This window comes from Cavia porcellus, unplaced genomic scaffold, assembly GCF_034190915.1.
Source record: "Cavia porcellus strain 051 isolate PalLab524CR breed Dunkin Hartley unplaced genomic scaffold, mCavPor4.1 scaffold_10, whole genome shotgun sequence".
Classification (NCBI taxonomy): domain Eukaryota; kingdom Metazoa; phylum Chordata; class Mammalia; order Rodentia; family Caviidae; genus Cavia; species Cavia porcellus.
In genome coordinates this window covers 7,099,050-7,124,187 of record NW_026947493.1, presented here as the reverse complement: position 1 = coordinate 7,124,187, position 25,138 = coordinate 7,099,050, and the positions used below count along the sequence as shown (strand labels likewise).

The 25,138-nt window shown below is 37.3% G+C and overlaps 1 protein-coding gene and 1 non-coding gene across 4 annotated transcripts in view; both read right to left on the bottom strand.

Annotated features, from left to right (window-relative positions):
- Znf609 (zinc finger protein 609) overlaps window positions 1-25,138 on the bottom strand; it is a 218,929-nt gene that overhangs the window by 112,490 nt on the left and 81,301 nt on the right. The window lies entirely within an intron of this gene.
- LOC111754631 (U6 spliceosomal RNA) lies at window positions 22,420-22,525 on the bottom strand. Its single transcript, XR_002789313.1, has one exon. It is a non-coding gene; the product is annotated as a U6 spliceosomal RNA (small nuclear RNA).

Here is a 25,138-nt window from a genome sequence, read left to right as displayed (position 1 = left end):
AAAAAAAATGAGGCAACTTGCCTGCTACTGATAGTTCATCCTACATCCAGAACCAGAACCGGATTTCCAGTGCTTTGCTCATTATTCCACAAAACCACCAGTTTCAAACAGTCATTTGCAAAACTGGGAAACTGAAAATGTGTATCACAGAGGCCTTTCCATAACCCATTCCAATGCTATTTAGTTACACTGACTTGTAACTGGAGAGAGACACAGTCCAGAACAAACCCTTGGCTTTGTTGGAAAACAACAAAGTTCAATCCAGAGGAGTTAAGTGTTTGTGGAGACAAGCTACATGGAAATAATTTCCCATTATGAGGGAAATGTCCATCAGTGCAAAATTCTATGAGTTAAATATACTTTTGTTGTTGTTGTTGCTGTTAGTCTTTTTGAGAAGGTTTTGCTAGCCTTTGCAGTTCAGGCTGGCCTTGAACTCACTTTGTAGCCCAGGCTGGCCTCAAACTCACAGTGATTCTCCTGCCTCAGCCTCCTGAGTGCTGGGATTACAGGTGTGCACCACTACACCTGCTTAAATAGAAATTCTAAGGTGGTATTATAGTAAAATTAATTCTGCCTATAGTGGAAGAAAAAGGATAAAGCCATGAAATTTAGAGCTAGCATTATTATGACTCAGGCAAATCACTTTTCCTCTTTGGAACTCAGTTCCTGCACATGGAAAGAGGAAGGTTAGCCTAATCATGTCTAAGGTCTTTCCATTATTAATGATCTAGAATTTGAAGCAAACTACAGAATGGTGCCTCATCTTAGGGTTCACACATGGTTTTCACTCTAAACACACAGGATCAGAGCTGAAGTCTGAATGCGCCCCTGCTTCCTGTGTTAGCAACCTGAGCCCACTGCTGTAGATGTGGCTCTGGGGTGGTGACTGTGTCAAAAGGACTCACCTCACAAATCGGTTAATCTGCCCAAGAACTAATGGTTTATCATGGCAGCAGCTGTTATAAAAAAATAAGGGACCGGCTGGAGATTTAGCTCAGCGGCATAAACGCCTTGCAAGTAGGCAGTCATGAGTTCAATCCCCGGTACCGATAAAAAGGAAAAAGACAAAAAAAAAAGGGGGGGGGGGACCTATAGAAATGTGAGCTGAAAAATCAGTATTCTTTATAAATTATTGTTATAGCAGCAAAAAAAAAAAAAGACAGTTTGATAGGAGTTTGAAGAGGGAAAAGAGAAGAGATGTTTATATTGTCAATTACAAAAACTCACTGTTAATGATTTACAACAAATAAATTCAATAGTTAACTTAGGGGAAGCTAACTTTTATGGAAGCTGCCTAATTCCAAAAACTACCTGCCATAATGCTTGGCACATGGTGAGTTCTAGTGTTTAATGTCTGTAATCCCAGCACTCTTGGAAACCGAGGCAGGAGGATGGCAAGTTCAAGCCCAGCCTGGGCAACTTAGTAAGACCTGGCTCAAAGTAAAAAGAAAATTTTTTTCAAAGTAAAAAATTAAAAACTGAATATGCAAATAAGGCCAAAAGGTATAATAGATATTGGGAAGTGAGAATTGTTCAAATGAGAAGGAGGACAAGGAAGTGGGGAGGGGAGAAAGAAGGGAAAAATGGAACAAAGCTTGTGTAAATAAGGATTGAAAGAGCAGAGTGGAATGGGAAGAAAAGTGGCAGCAAGATACATCACCTACAGGTACAAGTTCTCTACGATGTAATTAAGTGTATCAAAATGTACCAATAAAAAAAAGCAAAAAAAAAAAAAAAAAAAAAAAAAAGCAGCAGCAGCCATATGTAGTAGGGCACGCCTCAGTCTCTCAAGAAGAGGATTACAGGTGTGTGCCACTATGCCTTGGCCCTTTTTTTTTTTTTTTTTTTTTTGTCTTTTTCCTTTTTATTGGTACCGGGGATCGAACTCATGACTGCCTGCTTGCAAGGCAGGTGCTTATGCCGCTGAGCTAAATCCCCATCCCCTTTGTTTCTTCTTTTGTGACAAGCCCTCACTATGTAGCTCAGGCTGGCCCTGAACTAACTATATAGCCCACGCTGGCCTTAAACTTGTGGCAATCAACCTGCCTCAGCCTCCTGAGTGCTAGGATTACAGGAATGCTACAGTTTGGGAACTTTTCAGCCTACTACAGGAGGTAAGAAAACAGAAAGAAAATGGTCACTTAAGTCTAAAAAGTAGGCTCTTAGAGTCAAGCTCTTAGAGCAGAGTTTAGGGGAGAAAAACCCATAGTTTGGAAGAAAAAGACAAAGGTGATTGGGAAGGAAAAGTAAACTTGAAATAGAATTACCATGTTTAGAAAAGGGTGAGCTGTACATAAAATTTTTTTATTTACTTGGGAGTAGGATAAGGTCAAAATAAAATTAGATAGGGGCAATGTTTTTGTGCAAGGAATTGTGATTAACAATTATGTGCTTAAGTATCTTAGAACAGCCAACAATACTCAAAATAATAAATTCTTGAGTCACATATCACTACTCATCATTTGTCAAATACCACACAGACTCCTAGCTCACAGTAGCTCAATTTAAATATTAGATCATTACATACTGATTCTGATAATGTCAATATCTTCACAAACTGGGTTGACAGCATCTGTTGTGACTAACAAGTACTATATGAAAATCAACATGGGATGGGAAATAAGGGTGGGCAGTACCCAAAATGATTCCAAAGATGGAGAAACTGTGCAGTTCCCAAAGGTACACACATCTTCCCGGTAAGCGATTGTGGTTAAGAATAAGGTAATGTTTTTCTTTCAACTTATGGGAATTATTTTGACCAATGACTTTTATATAGAACATAATTACGCTGTTAGGACTTAACACTTAATAATTGGAGCCATTAGATATATCTTTTGACCTAGGAGTCCTGTGAAAAATTTACTGAGACTAAAAATGTTAGGAACTAAATGACAAACAAGGAGAGTAAGAATACCAAAAACAAATAAACAAAACAAAGACTTTGGAAACTCTGACATAGGGCTCAATGATTAAATTAAGCTCCTAGAATACAGTAAGGTACATGAGACAGCAATAGTTATTAATAAATGTTAGAAAAACTGAAATGATCAATGACTAACATACAGGATCAAGAAATATAATTTGGGGCTGGCGATTTAGCTCAGTGGCATAAGCGCCTGCCTTGCAAGCATGCAGTTATGAGTTCGATCCCCAGAACCAAAAAAAAAAAAGAAGAAATTTAATTTGATATAAAAGATAACCAAATATCACATGGATGATTTTTCTTCTTAAATTTCACCTTCTCCAGTTAAGTGGGAACCTTACAAACTATCCTATTCATAACCATAAGTACCTATTCTCTATTGAATATAAGTAGTTTTTAAGAAACAAAATACCATATTGTTTACTTAAAATTTGATAAGAAAACAGATTATAAGCATCCTCGTCCACCCATCCATTCCTCCCCCACAAATGGTTAACTATGGGTTGGTGATGGATATAGTAATTATTTAACTACTGCAACATTAAATATCAAGTCAGCCATATATAAATAATTTTAATTGTAAATTAAATATTTTTAAATTAAATAGAATAGCCTTGCAGACCACATATAAGGTGCACTGGCAGTTGGAAAGAAGCCATCTTTAGAGGTGTTTTCCCGGTGTTACATTTAAACTTATCATGGTAACAAAGTTGGATGATTTTTCTACATATTTGCGTTAATTTTACCAGTACTATAAAATGTAACATGCAAATAATGGCTGTTAGTTCACTTTAATGACATTAGTTCGGTATCTCACAAGCTTTTAACATTAAATCACATTCCTCTGGATCTCTCGTTAAAGACAGCCTAGAATCTGTGTAGATGCCACAGGCATCAAAAAATAATCAGATGGCTTAAAGAACAGTGGAAGTGCAGAAACTTGATTCCACCTTCCAGGCTCACCCACCAGCATACACAATCAAAGAATGATGCTATTCTTTAACAATCTTGACTGGTAAGAATGCAGCTAATGAGCACGGTGGCCAGAAACTTCCTGAGAGCCACTGCTGTCAGACATAAATTTACATTGCCTTTTATGGTTATGTGCCTTTTATACACTTACATATTTATAGATATAGAAAAGGCATGTCTCAAATGCCTTTTACAGATATACTAAAATGTTAAAGATGAGGCAAGAAAAGATACAAATGATGTGGTATGGTTAAAACTATGGGATATAAAGTCAGATTACCTGGGCTGTAATTCTGGCTCCACAAATCACCAACTAGGCCAAGTTTCTTAACTGTATAAAACCCACTACGCTCACGTATAAAAAGAGATTAGTTCTTCCTCAAAGGGAAGTTGGGAAGTGTGAAGCATTCAGTGTCTGGCACAGAGTACAAGATCAACAAATTAAACCTTTAAAAAACACACCAGGAGGGCTGGGGATTTAGCTCAGCGACATAAGCACCTGCCTTGCTAGCAGGCAGTCGTGAGTTCGATCCCCGGTACTGATAAAAATAAAAAAGACAAAAAAAAAAAAAAAAAAAAAAAAAAAAAACCACTAGGAAAAAAAAAGAAAAGCACATTCTGTGTGCATCTATTGCATCTGCTCTTTGGCCGGAAAAAGACAGGACAGAAAGAAATGTAACCAGCCAGCGAAGGCTGCTTCCTCCATGGCGCGCATCAGGTCAGCCTTTGTGAACATACAAAGGCTTATCCACACAATCTACTGCTCCAGCATTACCCAAAGGTCAAATACAAGTTTCTTTTCAGAGGGAGAAGTGCTAAGGTAGCACAATAACTACTGATGGTTTTTCACAAGGCGACTGAGAGCAAACAATAACTCTATAAAGCAGTCTGGGAAGGAGGCTATTGAACTGACAGAGACAACATTCTTACATATTCAGCAGCAGTATCCTCTGTCTGCTTGGATCCTCTAAGTACAAGCACTCGCTTTGGCTTTTGGCTTTCATTTATAAGTAAAGATTCTCCTTGGGGAAAGAACATGTGCAGAAGTGAAAGGAGGTTATCCCCAGAAGCTTTTCATAAGCTATCTCTAGCATTAGGTAAGACCAATGTTATCATCTTATTCATTAATTCAACATATATTCATTACTACTATGAATCCTGCATTTTCCTATTGTTACTGGCAATAAGTGAAATCAAACAGATGATGCCCCAGCTCTCATGGTATTCTTAACACTGCAGAGATCACCACAAGAAAATATCAAGTAATGATACACCAAAATGAGTATCAAACACTGATTTGCTGTGGACCGTCTGGGACACTTTAGGTGACTAAAGGACATCTTAGGAGAGATGAAATTTAAACTGAAACTTGTACTAGCACAGGTAAACCTGTGATCCAGGGAATAGGGCAGAGTATGAGAATAAACTAATAAAAAGAATCCCAGAGTATAAACAAGCTTCATGTATCTGAAGACAGAAAAAAGATTGTATAGCTGGAGCACCAGAGTAAAAGTGGTTAAGATAACAGCTGAAAGGTTAAGTCAGGGTCAAGTTTAAGTCTCAGAGAGGTTTAAGACTTAGTTAAAAATCATACAACTTATTTCAGAAAAGCCAGAATTTAACTCTACAGAAATGTGGCCTTCTAGACTTCAAGTCCACAGTCTTTCCAGACCACCAGTTAATGTATTCAATATTATGAAAGTAGAACCTGGCTCATGCTTTACAGATTGCAGATGTTCATTAAATGTTTTGTTCGGTATTTACTGAAAGAAAAGGAAAAGACGTGAACACCTTGGCAAACCATCCTTCATTTCTGTTCTTATGGGCTATCCACACCCTGGATGCTCTCAATGAAGGTTACTAGGATCCACAATGGTGATGCTCAGTGTTGCTGCACACTACAATACCTGGAAAGCTTCAAATTACAATGAGGCCTGAATCCCTCTTGCCCAGAAATTCTGATTTATGTGATCTGGATTATAGGGAAATGGGGATTTTTAAAAAGTTCCTCAAGTTATTTTAACATGCAGCCAAGTTGAGAACTACTGCTCTCAAACTCCTCAAATTTAAAATATGACACTCAAACAACTCCTAAACTGCTGCCATTACATCCATGGCAAAACAACAAGGACGAATTAAGCCTTGAACGATTAGGGTTTCTAGAGTAAAGTGTGAAATTTTAAGTAAGCGGCTAAATATCTTGTTACACATTGGTAACAGACGATATTAAGGAGTTATTATGTAGTAAAATAATGGTAAACAAATCTCTCATGTTTTATAGATTCCAATTAGGTATCTAACAGCGAGCTGGGCGTGATGGTCCAAGTCTATGGTCCCAACACTGAGGGTGGCTGAGGCAGAGGACTTCAAGTTCAAGTCCCACCTGGACAACTTAGTGAGATCTTAAAAAAAAAAAAAAAACAATGAAACAGCTGAGGATGTAGTTCTGTGGTAGAGTGTCCCTGGGTTTGATGCCCAGGAGAGAAATGTCTTAATGTTTAAAACTTCAAACTGTTCAGCAAAACATACCAATAAATATACACATATGGATAAACAAATACAGCATTGAATTTAGGCGGTCAGTTTATTTCTGCTAATTTTTCTGTGTGTTAAAAATGTTTATAATAAAAGCCTGAGAGGAAAAAAAAATAGCTTGCCACAATGTAAAATAGCACATCAAATTTAGAAGGTTGTCTTCTTGGTAATGGCTTTAGATGATGTCAGGCTCTTTACAGACAGTGCCATTCTACACTGGCCACACTGAAAAATATACAGTATCATAAAAGTCCACCTTAAATATTTTAAAATATGGTAAGCCTGTTTATATTTTTGAAATTCTACTTAGCCAGTTCCTTCTCAGCTCTTTACTCCCTTGTAACTGTGTAACAGGTAAAACCTGCACGCTCTGGTTTCTGGTGTCTCACAGCTTATCACGGAAGGCTTCCATGCCGTCAACAGCTTCAGGCAGCAATCCATGAAACAGTCCTTACCTCCGAATGGCACCAAGAGACCCCATCCATGTCTGGATGACAGGGTCACCTCCAGAAGACCTGAGGTACATACTGCTTAGAGTTGACAGTCTTTCTCCACCAGCTCTCAAAATCGATTAATAAACAGTGAGCTATAATTAAGCTCAGTCAAGGTAAAACTGGAAGAAAATACGTCCAGCACCAGAAGACCCACCAACTCGAAATCATTCCCATCTCCTCCGAGTCTGCTTCACTCGCACTTAAATTGAATAAATTAAATAATCCTCATTAAATGTGTTTAGCTAACTGGATTTTCAATAAATAACTAAAACTTCTCTTATCAGTCCTTTCAATCACATCACAGCCACCTGTTCTACCAGGTATTTTAGTCATACATACTCTGAACCAGTCCCAACAGTCTTCTTTAAAGTACTTACAAAATCAAGTCCATCGCTCTCACAGTTCAAATGCTGGCCACTGACAGGTCATGTTGACTTTTTTTTTCCCTAGGGCCAGGCCACTCCAGAAGGTATATATAAAAAAAGCCTCAAACAGAAAGTCCTTTTCAATGAATGTTCAAGTCAAGGTTAACTACTCACTGCCTTCCTACCTGTAACTGAAACTCAATGGCAAATTGTTTCCCCCCAGGACTAGGGACTGAACCCAGGCTATCCCCAAGCTATCCCCAGCCCACTGACTCATACAAAGTTGCTCCTGATATTAAAATATCTGCAGGCTTCTGCTTCTGAATTTTGAACTTAGGTTATAGTTTTATTATGACAATCATAAAATTACTGGAAACAGACAAAGACTGTAAAATCTCACTTCTATTTTTCTAGCACCACTAGTTAAATTTGAGTTTAACACAGATGTATGAACTTAGCTCAGGGAAAACTCCAAACATTTTGCCGGCAGCAGAGGCATTACTGGTAACACGTGAGCCCATGTGGATGTCTCCATTACACCAAGTGATCCAGGAGGCCAGGCATGGTAGTTAAGATGCCCAAATATAGGGCCACATACATCTAGGGTATATCAACTTTTTTCCTTTGTACTGTAGCTCTGTGTTCTTAGAGATGTAAATATTGCTAAACCAGTTTCTCCAAATGTCAAATGAGGATAGTTACCACTATTTGTCAAGGTTTTTGTGAGATTATAAAGATAAACTGTTCTCTGCTACAGTTAATTCTGAAGGCATTCTATTAATGAGAGTGATTATTACTCATTATGTTTATTTTATTTACTTTTTTGATACTGGGAACTGAACTCAGGTCCTCGTGCTTGCCAGGCAGGCACTGTGTCACTGAGCTACATTCCTGCCCCTTTTCTTTTTTAAAAAAATTACATTTAAGAGAACAGAATTTTATACTTATTTGGACACATCTGTCTATTAATGAGACTATGTTGTCAAACTGACCTTAAACTCCTATGCTCTTACCTTTCTTTTCAGTCCCCTACATAGCTGAAACTACTGACATGTTCAACCATGCCCAGCTTGGAGGTCAGCGTTAATCAGAATCCTTGGTAACAGGTCAAACTGAAAAAACAGGCTTGTATTTAATATTTGCATTAAAGTGGGTCTTGGATAATGAAAAAACTGAAATCAAACTACTGGATCTTACTACCGGATGGGCTAATTCTGAAGTTTGGAGATTCATGAAACAGTAAGATGATTTCAGTGTCAGATATTGAAACACAATATCAAAATTTTCACAGGCAGCAAGAGTTCTACTCAAATAGTATGTACTCAGTCTGCTCTGAAAAACTACTGGATGACTTCCATCCCCACAATAACCAGACCCAACAATGTTCGGTTTCTGGTCCTCTGAGGAAAGGAAACACAAAGTTAACATTTGCTCTGCTGTTCAGGATAGATTTTTGGCCATAAATGCCCTGGTAATCACAAGTTTTTCTCTAGAGATTAAGAAAAAAAGTCAAGAATGAAAACTTAGTGCAAATTCATTTCACATTAATACAAAGACAATACATAAAGCTTAAATTTTAATCAGAAATTAAAGGGTAATGTATTTTCTGAAGTGAAGATGCTATTTTAGTTTGCAGCATTAAACTGAAACAGTAAGTTAAGCAATGAAACTCCAGCAATTGAGTGAGGAGACAAGGACCCACAACACAAGGCTTCTCTAGATGAGAAGATGCATATCAGTCAGGTGTGGTAGCACACACCTGTTCTCCCAACACACTGGGAGGCTGAGGCAGGAGGATTCCAAGTGTGAGCTCAGACTGGGCAACGTATTTAAACCCTGTCTGAAAATTGCAAATGATATTTAAAAGGTTGGGGGAGAGCTGGGAATGTAGCTCAGTGCCAAGGCCCTGTGTTCAATCCCCAAATTGAGGGGGGCGGGGAGAAAAAAAGAAAAGACTATCAAGAAAACAAATGTGAGGAGGGTGGGGATTTAGCTCAGTGGTGTAAGTGCAAGGTCGTGAGTTCAATCCCTGGTACCACAAAAAAAAAAAAGTGACAATGTCAGAAAATATTAAGTGCTATTATAAAAATAAAAGTAATGGGTTTGAGTACAAGTCACTGAAAGTACCACTTCTGATAGAGGAACTGAGAAGAATACACCAAGAAGCATCTAGGCTGAAGGTTCAGTAAGTACAGAGACTGAGGCAAGACAAGATAAAAGGTCTCCATGGATGATACTGAATGGTAACACTGGTAAATACCAGTCAAACAGGCAGTGACAGTCAGATATGCTAGACTTTTGGGCCTTGGTAAAATAATTTTGACTGCATCTAATTAGGTCAGTAGACTATTTTTAAGAAAAGGAATTAGTGACATTAAACATGTTCAAAATCTAAATTTTTCTTTCTGTTAAAGTTGATGGGTTCATATGAAGCCAACAAATACATATTCTACAGATTTTGCCCTTTTTTGACCTGTTTCTCTATTTCTTGCCCCCTAATCTAGTCGGTTAAGAAGTCCTGCCAGCTGGGTGTGGTACATCTACCTGCCTGTACTCCCACCCTGTCAGGAGGCTGAGGCAGGAAGATGAGAAGTTTGAGCCCAGCCTGAGCAACTTCGTAAGACCCTGTCTTAAAAACTGAAGGCTGGATTGCTCAGTGGGATAGCATCCCTGGGTTCAATCTCCATTACGCGTATGTTTTTAAAAAAAAAGTCACCTTGCCACTTTCTCCTTCATAATCATCTACTGTTATTGCCCAGGTGGATCTTGGACTTCTGGATTCCAGTCATCCTTCTGCCTGAGGCTCCCAAGTAGCTGGAACTGGACGCTGCATGAAGTCCAGCTTATACCAAGGTTTTGCTAATGCTCAGCTGCAGGGCCTCTTGACAGGCCCAGACCTGGTTACCAATGGTCCCATTTTTGGGAACAAACTCCACAGCCTCAGCCAATCTTTCTTTCTACTTGGTTGCAGCCACCAGCCATCCACCAGCCATGTTTTACTTTTTCTTTTTTAACTGTTTTAACAGAACATATGAGTATTTCTGTACTTTTTTATTAGTGCATATTAGTAATACAGACTAGTGGATTCATTTTGGTATAAGAGGACATGTATATAACATACTTTGATTATTTTCAACTGTTACCCCCTTCCAACCCTTTTCCTGCCCCCTCCCCCAACCCCATTCCACATCTCCAAAAGTTTGCCTTTCAGTTTCTTGTCAACTCCCTTTTATTTTACTCATTTTAAAGATTTCTCACGTAAGAGAAATGTGTGCTGGTTAACTCTGTGAGTCTAGCTTATTTCACTGAACATGATGGTCTCCAGTTCACTCCACTTTCCTGCAAATGACCTGCTTTCATGCTCACAGTAATTTCTGACATCTTCCTCGACCCCTATCTGTGGCTAACCAACCAAGAAGGCCAAATTTGGCTACTTTTTTTTTTTTTTTTTTGGTACTGGGGACTGAACTCACGACCTCATGCTTGCCAGGAGGGAACTCTAGCAATGAGTGACTAAACAAGGATTCACATCACAACGCTTCTCTAGATGAGAAGATGCACGATTGATTGGTCAGGTGTGGTAGCACACGCCTGTACTCCCAACACACTGGTAGGCTGAGGCATGAGGATTAGCCACTGACCTAAAGGCCTACTACTTTTTATACCTAGGTCAAGAGTCTCATGATCTTTGCCACATTTGATTCCATCCTTATTATTTACTTACTTATCTTTTTCCTTGTTGTACTAGGGAGTGAACCCAGGGCTTAGGCATGGTAACAAGCCTAAGTCTAGCACTGAGTCACATCCCCAGCCCTTTTTATTTTGAGACAGTCTTACTAAGTTGCCCAGGCTGGCCTCCAAATTGTGATCCTACTGCCTCAGCCACTGGAGTAGCTGTGGTTACAGATGTGCACTGCCACATTGGTTTTTTTGTGTTGTTGTGGGTTTTTTTGTATTGGGAATCAAACTGAGGACCTTGTTCTTGCCAGGCAGGTACTGTATCATGCTGGGCTTTGAATCATCTTTAAATCAGGATACATATATATATATATGTTTTTTTTTTCTTTTTAACTAAGTTTCAATTAAGGCAGAACAACAAGCACTTCTTGAAAAATTTATTTTATTATTATTATTTTTTGGTACCGGGATAGAACCCATGACCTCGTGCTTGCCAGGCAGACACTTATGTCACTGAAATAAATCCCAAGAGGAAAGAAAGAAACTGAAAACTATAGCAACATTTCCATGATGCTTACCAGCTGCCAAGTAATGGTTTAAAAGTATTTCACAAGGAAATATAAACATTATGTACCATAAATATGTACTAATAAAAAAAAAAGTACTCCATATATTTACACATTAAGTTGCTCACCAACTTATGATGGTAAAACTATCATTATTTCCCACATTGCATAATAAGGAACTAAAGCAGTGGGAAATTATGCAAATTGCCAATGATACACAACAAAGAAGGGGCAGAACTACCCAGGTGCTCCAGAAGCACTTTAGATTTCCTCTATAAGGAAATTCGGAATGGTGGGCTCTTGAGAAAGGGTAAGGACAAAGAAAATCCCAGAGAAATTGATAAAACCAGGGATCTTTATGTGCTGGACTATGGCAATCAATCTCAGACTAAAAAATCGATAGTATATAGATTACTGCAGTGGGCTATGAAATGATTTCCTGTGTCTCTCTGACTTTGAGATAATCTTTCCATATACTATTAACAGAATTCAGCTTCCTAAAGATCATTTTCATATCACCCCATGATCAGCTTTAATAGCTGTCTGCTGAGTATGATTCATGCCAAACTTATCAGCCTTCATAAAACGGGCTCCATCTCTTTTGTCAACCTTTTCCACCACAAATTCTTTTTTTAAATTTTTTTTTATCGGGGCTGGAGATTTAGCCCAGCGGCATAAGCACCTGCCTTGCAAGCAGGCGGTCGTGAGTTCCATCCCTGGTACCGATAAAAAGTTAAAAAGTTAAAAAAAAATTTATTTTAAAGAGGTTAAGACAAAAGAGGACATAACAAAGCAGATCAGATCAGAACAATGCAAGTACACAGCATTTTACCACAAAACAACACATAATTAACAGTAACTACCATAGTATCTCTTTCTTTGAAATAGTTGAGCATAGCTTCATATACAATAGTATCAAGCATAACAAAACAGTATAAAACCATTCAAGAGAATAAAAGCATTACAGGGCTTTCAGAACCAAATAGTAGACAACGAACAATGGCTACTATATTATCCATTTTCCATAGAAAACTTGTTTATACTATTACACTTAATAATATCCAATAAGATATAACAGGATAGAATCAAAAGCAACAGGAAAAACAAAAAAAAGCATAGTAGGACTTCAGAGTAAGATGATACTAAATCAGCTCTGGCTATTCTAATGTCTTTTTTAAAAAATAGCTGTTTATACTATCACAGATAATAAAATCAAACAAACTAGGATAAAAACCATTCCAACTAATGAATGCAGACATTATAAGGCTTCAGAGCAATGTAATGGGGAATCATGATTACATAAACTCTTATGTACTCTTACCATTTCTTACACTAGGGAGACTATTCAGTATTTATACATGTGAGTTTGATTTAATTCACTAATGAGTATGGTCTCAAGTTGTATCCATTTATTTATAAATATCTCAATGTGATCATTCTTTATAGCTGAGTAGTATCCCATTGTATAAAAATACCACAACTTTTTTATCCATTCCTCAGTTGATAGACACTTAGGTTGTTTCCAAGATCTGGCTATACAAATTCTTGCCCTACATATTTGGCCCTTAGAACAAATAACAAATGTGGAATAAAAACTGGCAGGAGATATTCTAATTGCACATTCTGTATCATACTTTGATTTAAAAACAATAGATCACACTTCTAAAATTTCACAATTTTGAGTGGCTATGTAGAGAAGGAAGTAGGAGTGAATTTGTACAAACAAAACTAATTTCTTAGTATGTACTTCTCAGTATTCCTTAAAAGCACTGCCTGTATAAAAATTTCTGACCGTCTACTTTAGGAAAGTATGCAAAGAATCACATTTCAGGTTTGTTTAGTACCAAGTATTTTAATCTTCAGAATATCTCACCTACCAAATCCCATAAGTGAAAAATTAATGAATGTGAGTTATTACCAAAACCAACAATTTCATTCCTACCAAAAATGTCAGGAAGAGCTAAATTCAATACTAAATTGTTACCACTCAGTGTACCTAATTTCTACCTCAAGTTTTTTTTATCTTTAATGTTTAATCCTATAGTATATTCCATTTGTTATACATTGCAGTAAATTCTTTTAAAAAGTAAGCTATGAACAATACTTTTGAAAATTCTCAAGTTCCAGGAGAACATGGCAGACAGATAACAGCAGCCACAGAGGCTCTCTGAGATTGCCAGCTTAGAATCCAGGAATGATGTGGTGTGAACAGTCCTAACCAAGGGGAGATACACTACGCTGACCCAAGAATGAACTAAGCTGAGAAAAAACAACTGGAAATGCAATCCTGGTGGTATAACTGGAACAGATAAAATCTCAGAACGGAAGCTGGAACCTGCGCATCTGAAAGCCACAATTTGAATTTCCTGCTGCCGCAGCTGGCAGTTGCATCTAAATCAGCACAGCAGGGAGAGTGACGCGTGAAAGCTCTGAGAGTGGGAATCGATGAACCAAACGGAGTTGAGAGCGGGACTGGCGGGGAGCTCTGCATTGACCTGCGGTGAGTGAGAGGAATGGGGACCCTTTTATAGACTAGGAGGCTCCAACAGAGGACATTCTGGGACCGGGCACACTAGCTGGAACAGGATGCTGCAGTGACTTTGGTTGCATATTCCCCTCTCAAGCAGGACTGGTGGGGAGCGCTTGGCCTGGGTGACACCACTGACTAAGATCCCGTAGGCTAACCCAAACCAGGTCCCAGCACGTGGCGGTGCACCCTAGCAGTGAAGCCTTCAGTAGGCTGACCTGGAGGAGCGGGCCCAGAGGCTACCCAGGTCTGTGTCTCCTTAGTACACTGCAGTGGGCGGGAACACCTAGCTGGCAGATTCAAACAAACTGTAACTGACAAAGAGAAAAAAACCGGGCCTCCTATATATGCTTGTATGGAAGGAACAAAAAGTATGGGAAGAGGGAGCAACAAGAAAGGGTCCTCAGTCGCCAATCCTGAGAACACTGATCCAGGAAAGGTAAATGCAAAGGAGAATGAGGACAGAAAACATGCAATATCAGACATGACACCAATAGACATAAAACAATATCTCTGGAGCCTCATAGACAAGTTCAAAAGTGAAGTATTTAACGAAATAAAGCAAGATATAAGTAGAATAGTTAGAGAAATGCTAAGCACCACCTAAGAAAAAACAGATGGTGGAATGAAAGAACAGAAAAAAAGGGGAGAATTGTTTGATGGAGAAAATAGAGAAATACGTGAAGAAAATAGAGAAAATAGAGAATACGTGAAGCAGGTTCAAAGACATTACCAGGAAACTAAAAACTCTATTGAAAGCTGGCATCACAGCTTGAAAGAAACTAAGGATAGATTATCAGAAATGGAGGACAGATTTGTAAGGTGGGAGCATGAAATGAAAAACTTCTTAAAAATAACAAGAAAAGAAACAGCAATAATACAAAGGCTAGAAGATGATAAGAGGATCTATAACTTAAGAATTAAGAACATAAAAGAAGAAGTAGGGACACAAACAAATGAACTACAAAAGCTATTCACAGAAATAATCCAGGAGAATTTCCCTAATTTAGCAAAAGGTAAAGATACTCAGATATATGAGGCATACAGGACCCCAGCCACCTACAACCCAAACAGAGTTATACCCAGGCATATAATAATCAAAATTCCAGAAATCCAATATAAGAAAAGAATAATAAAAGCCATCAGAGACAAGAAAAAGATCACTTACAAGGGAACACCCATCAGAATTACAGCAGACTTCTTGGCACAAACCATCAAATCATGAAGAGCGTGGGGGGAAATAATTCAAGCTTTGAAAGATAATAACCTCCAGCCAAGATTGATATATCCTGCACAACTGTCCCTAGAAATTAATGGAGAAACAAGGTACTTCCAGGATAAAGAGGAACTAGGGGAATTTGCAACCACCAATTCAACTCTACAGAGAATACTGCAGGGTATTCTAAAACAGAACAATACCAAGATTCCAAAAACAGTGGCAGAGAGGCCACAATGAATGGAGCAGAAAGCAAAATGAAGAAGACAAACTGACAACTGAATGACAGAAAAAGAGCTCAACAGAAATGAGGCAGAGAAGATTGGATGGTAGGAACAGCTATTTTGGAGAAAATGACGTCTTAAGAGGTAATACTGATTTAGTATCATCTTGTTTTGAAGGGTTAGGGTTAGGGTTAGGGTTTGATTTCTTATTAACTTGATTTGAAACCCTGTATTGGTCTCACCATCTTGTTTTGACTGATTTTCCTCTATTCTGTTTTGCTTGATAGTACCAAGTTCGAAAGTATAGGCAACAACTGTGAAGACAATAAGATTCATTATGATGCCCAATCTGGTTGACTATTATCTTCTTTTAAAGTCCTCTAATGTCTCCAGTGTTTTGGTTTTATTGGTTTTGTTCTTTACTGTTTTGTTCAATTTTATTATAACTGATAGCAAGAGGCATTATGGTAACCATTGTTGATCACCTTGTATTTTGTTTTTATATTATGTATTATGTCCACCCTTTTTTTTATGTCCATCCTTTTGATTTGACTGACTCTGTTCTGTTATGTCACATTTGGTTTTATTCTCTTCAAAAAAAGAAATAAGAACTGTGGGAGTAATAAAACCCAAAATGTGTAATTGTCATTGTACAAAAGAGAGGAAAGAAAGTGCTCTAAAGGACGTAACTGCATGTATATTTAAGTGTATAAGATAGATAACCATATTACTGAGTTTTGTTGGATCATTGAACAGAACTGTTTACAGTCCCACTGTTTGAATGTCCACTTTATATGCTTTAATTTTGTAACTTGAACAACTATTTCTAAGATGACAATATGTAATCTATTAACTAGTGATTTCCTGGAGCTGGGGATTTAGCTCAGCGGCATAAGCACCTGCCTTGCAAGCAGGCGGTCGTGAGTTCGATCCCTGGTACCGATAAAAAGTTAAAAAAAAAAAAAAAAAAAAAAAAAACTAGTGATTTCCTCCTGTTCATTTTTTCTGAAATTCTGTATATCTTGCACCCTTTTTCTGTTTTTTTTTTTTTTTTTTTTCTTTTTCTCCTTAAATAAAATTAAAAAGAAAAAAGAAAAGAAAATTCTCGGCGGGGCACACCTATAATCCCAGCACTCAGGAGGCTGAGAAAAAAGGATCACTGCAAGTTTGAGGTCAGTCTGGGCTACATCATAAGATCTTGTCTCCCAAAATATTTTTTAAAAGTTTAAAAATTTGGGGCTGGGGATTTAGCTCAGCGGCATAAGTGCCTGCCTTGCAAGCAGGCAGTCGTGAGTTCAATCCCTGGTACCGATAAAAAACGAAAAAGACAAAAAAATTTTAAAAATTCAAAAATTCTCTAAAGAATGGAAACAAAATTTTTATAAATAAGGAAAGGAAGAGAGGTTGAAGGGAGGGTAGGGGAATGGAAAAAAATTGAGATATATCATTTACAGATACAAATACCCTATGATGAATGTGATCATTATGTATACCTAAAATGTACTAATGGACTTCATTTTTTAAAATTTCTCCCAAATAGCTGGTACAGCAGTACATGTCTGTAATCCCAGTCTCTTGGGAGCCTGCTACTGTAACACTGCAAGTTTGAGGCACACCTAGGATATAGCGGAAGACTCTGTCTCACCAATAAATAATGGATAGATGAATAAAGGAATACAGATTCAATAGTTTATGGACTTGATCATCAGTAATACAAAAATAAACTCTAAATAGCTACAGATAATTTTAAGAAGCTAAATATAATCACTGAAAAGCAATCTCAATAAACCTAGGTAATACTACTACTGTAGTAGAGAGGCTAAAATGAGGGGTGAAAATAATATTAACATCTGACAACTGGACAACATGGTGTCATGAGGTCAGAAATAGACTAAACTGACACTATGACAAACAAAAGAAAAAGATGTATTATACACTACATTATGGCCAAAATAGAAGGACAAAGTTTCCTGTGAAATTTTGTTAGGTTTGAAAAAGTGATTATTTAATCATTTATTTGGTTTCCTTGTTTGTAAAATGGAAATAACATGTGACTGTCATGAGGTTAAATTTATATGAAGCATTTGGAATAATTTCCGGATTTGGTTAGTGCTTTTATTATTGACAGCAGATTAATAGGCTTAATAAAAAATTCATGCAAATAATTAAAGCAAAACAGAAACCCATAAAGTTCCAAACATAAAATGAAAAAAAAAAATCAACAAAATTTATAAATTGGGAGTTGGGAGACATAGGAGACAGGCTGGTAGTAGGCTATGTGCTTAATATGTGATGCCCTGAGTTCAATTCCCAGAACTGAAAGAGACAGAGGAAGCAGGGTGGGGAACTGGTGTAAAATTTTCAAAAATTATTTTACATTGCTTTTACAGATTTATTCCAGAAATAAAATAAATGAAAACCAAGATATACAGTACATAGAGATGTACACAGTAACATTTTTTTAAAAATCTAAGAATATCTGGAGGGCTTGGTATGTACCTCTGCTGAGCTAGAACAAAGTCCTAGACTCAATCTCTAGCAATGTAAACACAAATAACAAACAAGAAAAGTATCCATTTAGATATAAATGAAATACAGATTTTTTTTTAAAAAGGCAGGCATGGTGGTACACACTTATAATTTCAGAACCTGGGAGGCTGAGGCAGGAGGATCAGTGTGAGTTTGAGGCCAGTCTGAAGTACATAGTGAGTTTAAAGCCAGTTTCTACATAGGGACACCCTGCTTCAACCCAGAAAAAACTTAGAAATTCAGATTAACTTACATGTTTTTTTAAAAACCTGAAATTTTTACTTTGAATAAAAACCTAAACATAGTTCTAAAAGGTTAGCATTAGACAAGTAAGGAAATGGCTGAGTGATTTATAATACATTTTTACACTGTTTAGCAATGACCCAAGATATTTATAAAGCGGGGCATGGTGAGCATGACTGTAGTGCCGTCACTTGGCAGGAGGATTCTCACAAGTTTGAGGCCAGTCTGGGCTACAGGATGAGTCAAGGCTGGCCTGAACTACATAGTGAGACCCTGTCTCAAACCACCCCCCCCCCAAAGATACTTCTAAAGAATTTTAAATGAAACAAAGATAATAAAACAAGAGGAACTGAACTTGGTAATGCATGCCTGTAACCCCAGTAGTTTGGGAGGCGGATGCAGGAAGATTGCAGTTTGAGCACAACCTAGGCAGTTGCCTCTAAATTTTAGGAAGAGTGAGGGCCTGAGGATACAGCTCAGTAAAAGTTCCTGGATTTAATTACCAATATTGGGGGGAAAATATACTCTTATATACAAAGCAACTAAACAACCATTTTTAAGGTTTATACTAGGAATATAAGGTTGAGCATGTGAAATTCAATTAATAGACTAAAATTTTTTAAGTAAATAATTATCTCAGTAGATGCACAAAGATCATCTGGTAAAATCTAACATTCATTCCTGATAAAACAATCAGCAAAGCAGAAAAGGACTTCCTTTTATCAAAAGGAAGATAATGAAAATCTGCCATCTAACATCATATAATGGTGAAAACTAAATGTCTCCTAATATTACAAACAATAGGAACAAGATAAAGTTTTCTCATGTCACTTAAATTGAGTGAGGATTGTACTGAAGGTCTTGTATATTTCAATCAAGATAAAAATGAATTAAATGGAACCCAAAATGGAACGTATTTTTTTTCTCCAATCAGTATTTAAGGGTACATTTTAGATATACATAATAATCACATTTATCATAAAAAATTTGTATCTGTACATGATGTAACCTCATTTCCTCAGTTTCCCTACCCTTCCTTCAACCCTTCCTTCTCTCCTCATTTACAAAAGCTGTTTCAATCTTTTCCTTTTTTCTGTCTTTTTGCTTTTCCCTAGGAAGAAGTAAATACTCTTAATGTGAAATTGGCATGATTATGCAGAATTCTATGAATCTTTTTAAAAAGCCAGTAAGAACCAATACTTTAGATTAGAAAGGTGCAGAATACAAGATAAATCTATAAAAACAAATTCTGCCTAATAAACACTCAGAAACTAAATGTTTAAAACATCACTTTCTCTCTCTCCCTCTCTCCCCCTCCCTCCCCCCTCCCCTCTCCTCTCTCTCTTTCTCCCTCTCTCCCTCCCTCCCCCCTCTCCTCCCCCTCCCCCTCCTCTCTCTCTCTCTCTCTCTCTCTCTCTCTCTCTCTCTCTCTCTCTTTTTGGTACTGGGGATCAAACTCATGATCTTGCATTTGCCAGGCAGGCACTTCTGCTGCTGAGCTAAACCCTTAGCAAAAAATGTTTTTACTTTTTCTTTGGTACTGGGGGAATCAAACTCATGATCTCATACTTGCCAGGCAGGCACTTACACTATTGAGCTAAATCCCTGGCCTTTCTTTCTTCTTTTGTTTTCTTTTTTTTTTTTTTTTTTTTGTACCAGGAATCGAACTTGGGACCTAATGCTTGTCAGGCAAGTGCTGTTCCACTGAGCTGTATTTCCAGCCCTAACATAACTCTTAAGTTGGGGCGTATTTTCAATGGTAGTGCACTTGCCCACATAGCACATGTAAGGCTCTGAGTTCCATTTCCAGCCTAGCAAACAAAATAAACAGCAGCAACAATAATAGGGCTGAGTATGTAGCTCAGTGGTACAGCACTTGCCTGGCAAGTGTGAGGCCCTGGATTTCATCCTCAGCACCATAAAAAACCAAAATTGAAAACATAGTAACAACCCAATAAAACCAAAATATGAAATACTCAGGAATAAAACTGATAAAAAAATCAGCAAAATGTGTACTCTGAAAATAAGATTGCTAAGAGAAATTGAAGACCTAAAGACAGACAGACTATATTCACAGACTGGAAGATAATATTGTTATGATGACAATTCTTAAATTTAGACAGATGCACTAGTACAAATTACATTTCAACAGATAGGTTTTTTTTTTTTTTAAAGACATAGACAATCTGATTGTAAAATATATATGAAAATCAAAGGACCTAGAACAGTGTAACAACTTGGAAAGGGAGGACCAAAGTTGCAAGAGTTATACTACCTGACTACAAAATTTATCACACCTGTAAGTAACCCCAGCTACTTGGGAGACTGAGATAGGAGGATGCGAAGTTTTAGCTCGGCCTGGACGACGTGTGAAGACCCTGTGTCAGAATTTTAAAAAGGGCTAGGGAATATAGTTCAATACTGCCTGGGTTCAACTCCCATTGGGAGAAAGAAGGAACAGACAGACAGACAGACTGGCCAGCTGAATCTAAACTGAGCCCAAAGTTATAGAAGAACACATCTATGACAGATAATTGATTTTTGGAAAAAATGCAATAAAAGACACTGTGGCACAGTAAAACAGTAGTCTTTTTAAAAAGTACTGCTGGAACACTGGACACTGATAAACAAAAGAAAACAAAAAAAATTTAATACATTCTTTGTATTATATACCAAATTTAACTCCAGATAAATCATAGACCTAAATATAAAACTTGCAACTATATTTCTCTTTCTTTCTTTCTTTTTTTTTTTTTTTTGTACTGAGAATCAAAAAACGTATGAGTATCCTTATACTCTCAGGTTTGACAAAGATTTTAGATTATGATACCAAAAGCACAGCTCATTAAAGAAACCACTGTTGAACTGAACTTTGTAAAAATGAAGAACAAGGGGTTGGGGATTTAGTTCAGCGGCATAAGTGCCTGCCTTGCAAACCTGCGATTGTGAGTTTGATCCCCGGCACTAATTAAAAAAAAAAAAAAAAACATAAAGAACAAAACAAGGGAAAGGGAAAGGGAAATGAAAAGACTGGGGGAAATTCTGTAAATCACATATCTGACAAAGGACTTTGATCTAGGCAGTATGGTGGCACATTCCTGTAATCCCAGTGGGAGGCTGAGGCAGAAGGATTACCCCAAGTTTGAGGTGAGAGTGGGATACAGAGAATCACCTTTTCTCAAAAAATAAAGCAAAAGGAAACAATACAAAACCAAACCAAACCACTTAAATCTAGAACATATTTAAGAACTTTAGTAATAAAGAAAATAGCCTAATTTAAAAAGATTATATAGCATCAAAGAAGATACTATGTAAGTGGCAAATAAATTCATGAAAAAAGGTACCATTAGTTAAAAAGGGAAATTATATTAAAACCACTAACAGATAAATTAAAACAACACACCACAAAGAAGTGTAAGAAAAGATCATAGAGCCAGGGATGGTGGCACACCTCTATAAATTAGGAGGATCCCACGTTAAGGCCAGCCTGGGAAATTTAGTGAGATCCTGTCTCAAGATTAAATGAGCAAATGAATGAATGAATAGGACTGAGGATGTAGCTTAGTGGGAGAGTGCTTGCCTAGGATGCACAAGACCCTGGACTGAATCTGGAGGACCTCAAAAACACAATACACAACAAGTCTAGCTACACCAAATGTCTTTGGTTGCCTGGGTTTTCTTTTTTTTTTGTTTTATTTTAGTTTATTAGAAAATGTCAGTTGTGTATGATTACACTCATTTTGGGGAGTTAGTACATGTACATAATATACTTTAATTCTTTTTACTGCCCCCTCATCTCTATGTCCCCTTCCTACTTGTAAAATACCTATCTCCCCATTTTGTATTATCTCTTTTATTTTGCACTTTAAATTTTTATACTTTGGGTTTCTCATAAGAAAACCATGTGACATATATGCTTGTCTTGATTTATTTCAATTAATATTATGGTCCCAAGGTGTATCCATTTTCCTACAAATGACTCAAATTATCAATCTTTTCTTTATTTATCTATTGATGGACATATAAGCCAGTTCTAAGATTTAGTTACTATGAGTTGGGTGTGACATAAACATAGGTATTTCTCTATCTAGTATGATGTCTTTAACTCTTTCAGGAAGACATCTAGATGGAAATAACTGGTCTGAATAAAAATAGGCAGTGCTTCATAAACTTACACATCATCCTTTGTGGAGGGGCCATACTAATCTTCTCTATATCACTCTTACTTCATTTTACTTTTCATTATTTTGAGGTCTTGCTATGTAGCCCAGGCTGGCCTCGAATTATCAGTAATCCTTCTGCTTCAGCCTCTACAATACTGGGATTACAAGTGTGCACCACCACAACCAATCTAATTTTAATATACATGCTGCTAAAACAAGTGTTTGGTAGCCCTTCTGTCTCCTGGAGTCTTCACAAAACTTCCCCCACTGACTCATATTACAATGCGTTTCTCTTCCTCACAACCCAATTATTCTTTATATAACCATAATCTAATCTCTGTGATTTGATTTTTTGTTTTTATTCTTTTTCTCTTGGGCAACAAAGTAGTATCAGTAATCCCTCATAACTGTGGGCTTGCTCAACAAAAAGTTCTAAACAACATTCTATGATCCCACTTGTATCAAGTAAGTAGAATAGTAAAATTCACAGAACCAGAAAGCAGAATCATATGGGGGAAGGACAGAATGGTGAGTTGTTATATAATGGGTAGAGAATTTCAGTTTTATAAGATGAAAATTGAAAATTGGTTGCACAACAGTATGAATATATTCAATATAACTTATCTGTACCTTTAAAAATGGCTAATGGGAAAAGGCATAAGGGTACATACCTGTAAAGCCAGCACTTTGAAGGCTGAGGCAGGACTGCAAGTTTCAGGTTGGTCTGACACCGATGACCTAGGCAAGACCCTACCTCAAAAAACTGAAAGATTAGCCAAGCATGGTGGTACACACCTATAACCCAGTAATCTACAGATGGGGCGGGAGGATTATGGCAAGTTTACCCTTAGCTACCTAGTGAGCTCAAGACCAGCTTAAATTACATAGCAATACCCTGCCTCAAAACAAACTAAAACAGTTGCGATGAACCTAGGGACGGCGTGCCACAGCAAGCCTGCAAAGCCCTGTCAGCCATCCTGTGGGCCAGTTCGCCCCAGCAGCGAAGCACCAGCTAACAGCTGTTTTGTTTTGTTTTTACACTAAAACCTTTGTATTCAGATTTAATCGCAGTGTTGGCACTTTGTGCTAAACAACTCCATTTTAGGTTGCAGTTTGGACACTTGTCTTTAAAAAGTCCACCATCACTGAACTAAAAGGTCAACGGGCTGGAGATCCAGGACAGTGGTAAAAGCGCCTGCCTAGTATGTGCAAAGCCCTGGATTTGATCCCCAGTAGAGCAACACAAGAAAAATGATAAAATGGTAAACTTTGTGTTTTAACATATTTAAAATAAATTTATAGCCTATCTGGCTTTGAATTTTAAGCCCTGCCATTTTCAAACTATGTAACACTGAGCTCTGTTTCCAGAACTATATAGATGGCCCTAATTTTAATAGTAACTATGTATCATTAACTTGTGGAGATAAAATTACTAAATACATGTAAACTTCCTGCAACAGTCATGGCACACAGCAGTACTGTTATGTGTTTGCTGTTGTTCATTTTTAAAAACATAACTCAATATGGCACTAACATCGACAAACAAAAGTGATTTCTCCCTATGCAAAACTGAATAAAACAATTCATGTGCTTGAATCTCAGGGTTTTGGGTAAACATTTGCCATAAAGCCTTTACATTTCTACATCTGTCACTGCTACAGCATTACCATTACACAAACTGCAGAGAAATTTCCCTATTGTCTTACTTTTTCAAAATTTTATTTACGAAATTTCTATTTAATACGATCATTTTGACATATGTGCAGAACAAATACGTTTCTAAGAATTTCTCTTCAAAGAATCTAACAGTACTATTACAGCACGTTTACTAACGTCTATGGATTCACTAGTCTGTAATGAAAAACATCTGATTTAAATCCATCTATTGTAGCATTATTTCTGTGGCATCGGATGTTTTGCTCAAGTGTTCTAAGTGGAATTGCTCCTTTGCTATTTCATTTGTGTCACCGATCTCAGAGATAATATTGACTGTTTCTCAGCAGGATGGTAAATTGAGCAAATGTTTGTTTGCTTGTTTGTTTGTTTTGTCTTTTGAGACAGGGCTTGCTATGCAGTTCAGGCTGGCCTTGAGCTCACTTTGTAGCCCAGGTTGGTTTCGAACGCTAAACCATCCTCCTACCTCAGCCGCAAATGTAAAATTGGATAAAGCTACGACTTTCGTTTTCTATTTTGTGTGAAAAAAAATTCAAGTATTTTTCTGTGAACATGAGATGCTCTGTAATGATCAATCAGTATAGTTCTGCATGGAATGATTTCTTCTGAAAACTCTTCCTTGAAAATAAGACAAGTAGGTTGGGAAGGATAATAATTAGAGAATACAGATTTAAACCAGATAATCCTCATCAGAGGTTCATCACTGATTGAACAACTGTGAACTTTGTTTTCCTGCTACTTCACTTGTGGGGTACATCTGATGAGTCATTAGCTTTAATAAACAATCTATAAAGGAATTAAAAAAGTATACTTCCTCTATACATCTAATTTCCTCCTTCTTTGTTTCATTTCTCCAACTCCCTTCTCACACTTAATAGAATATTTTCTCAGCTAATATTTATTATATATTTCCCCCCAAATCTTCTGGTTTGCTCAGTGATAGATCCCAAATGCCAAAACAATGCGTGGTAGCTGGTAGGTACACTCAGTAAATATCTGCACAAGGATAAACTGCTAGCGCAACCTTGC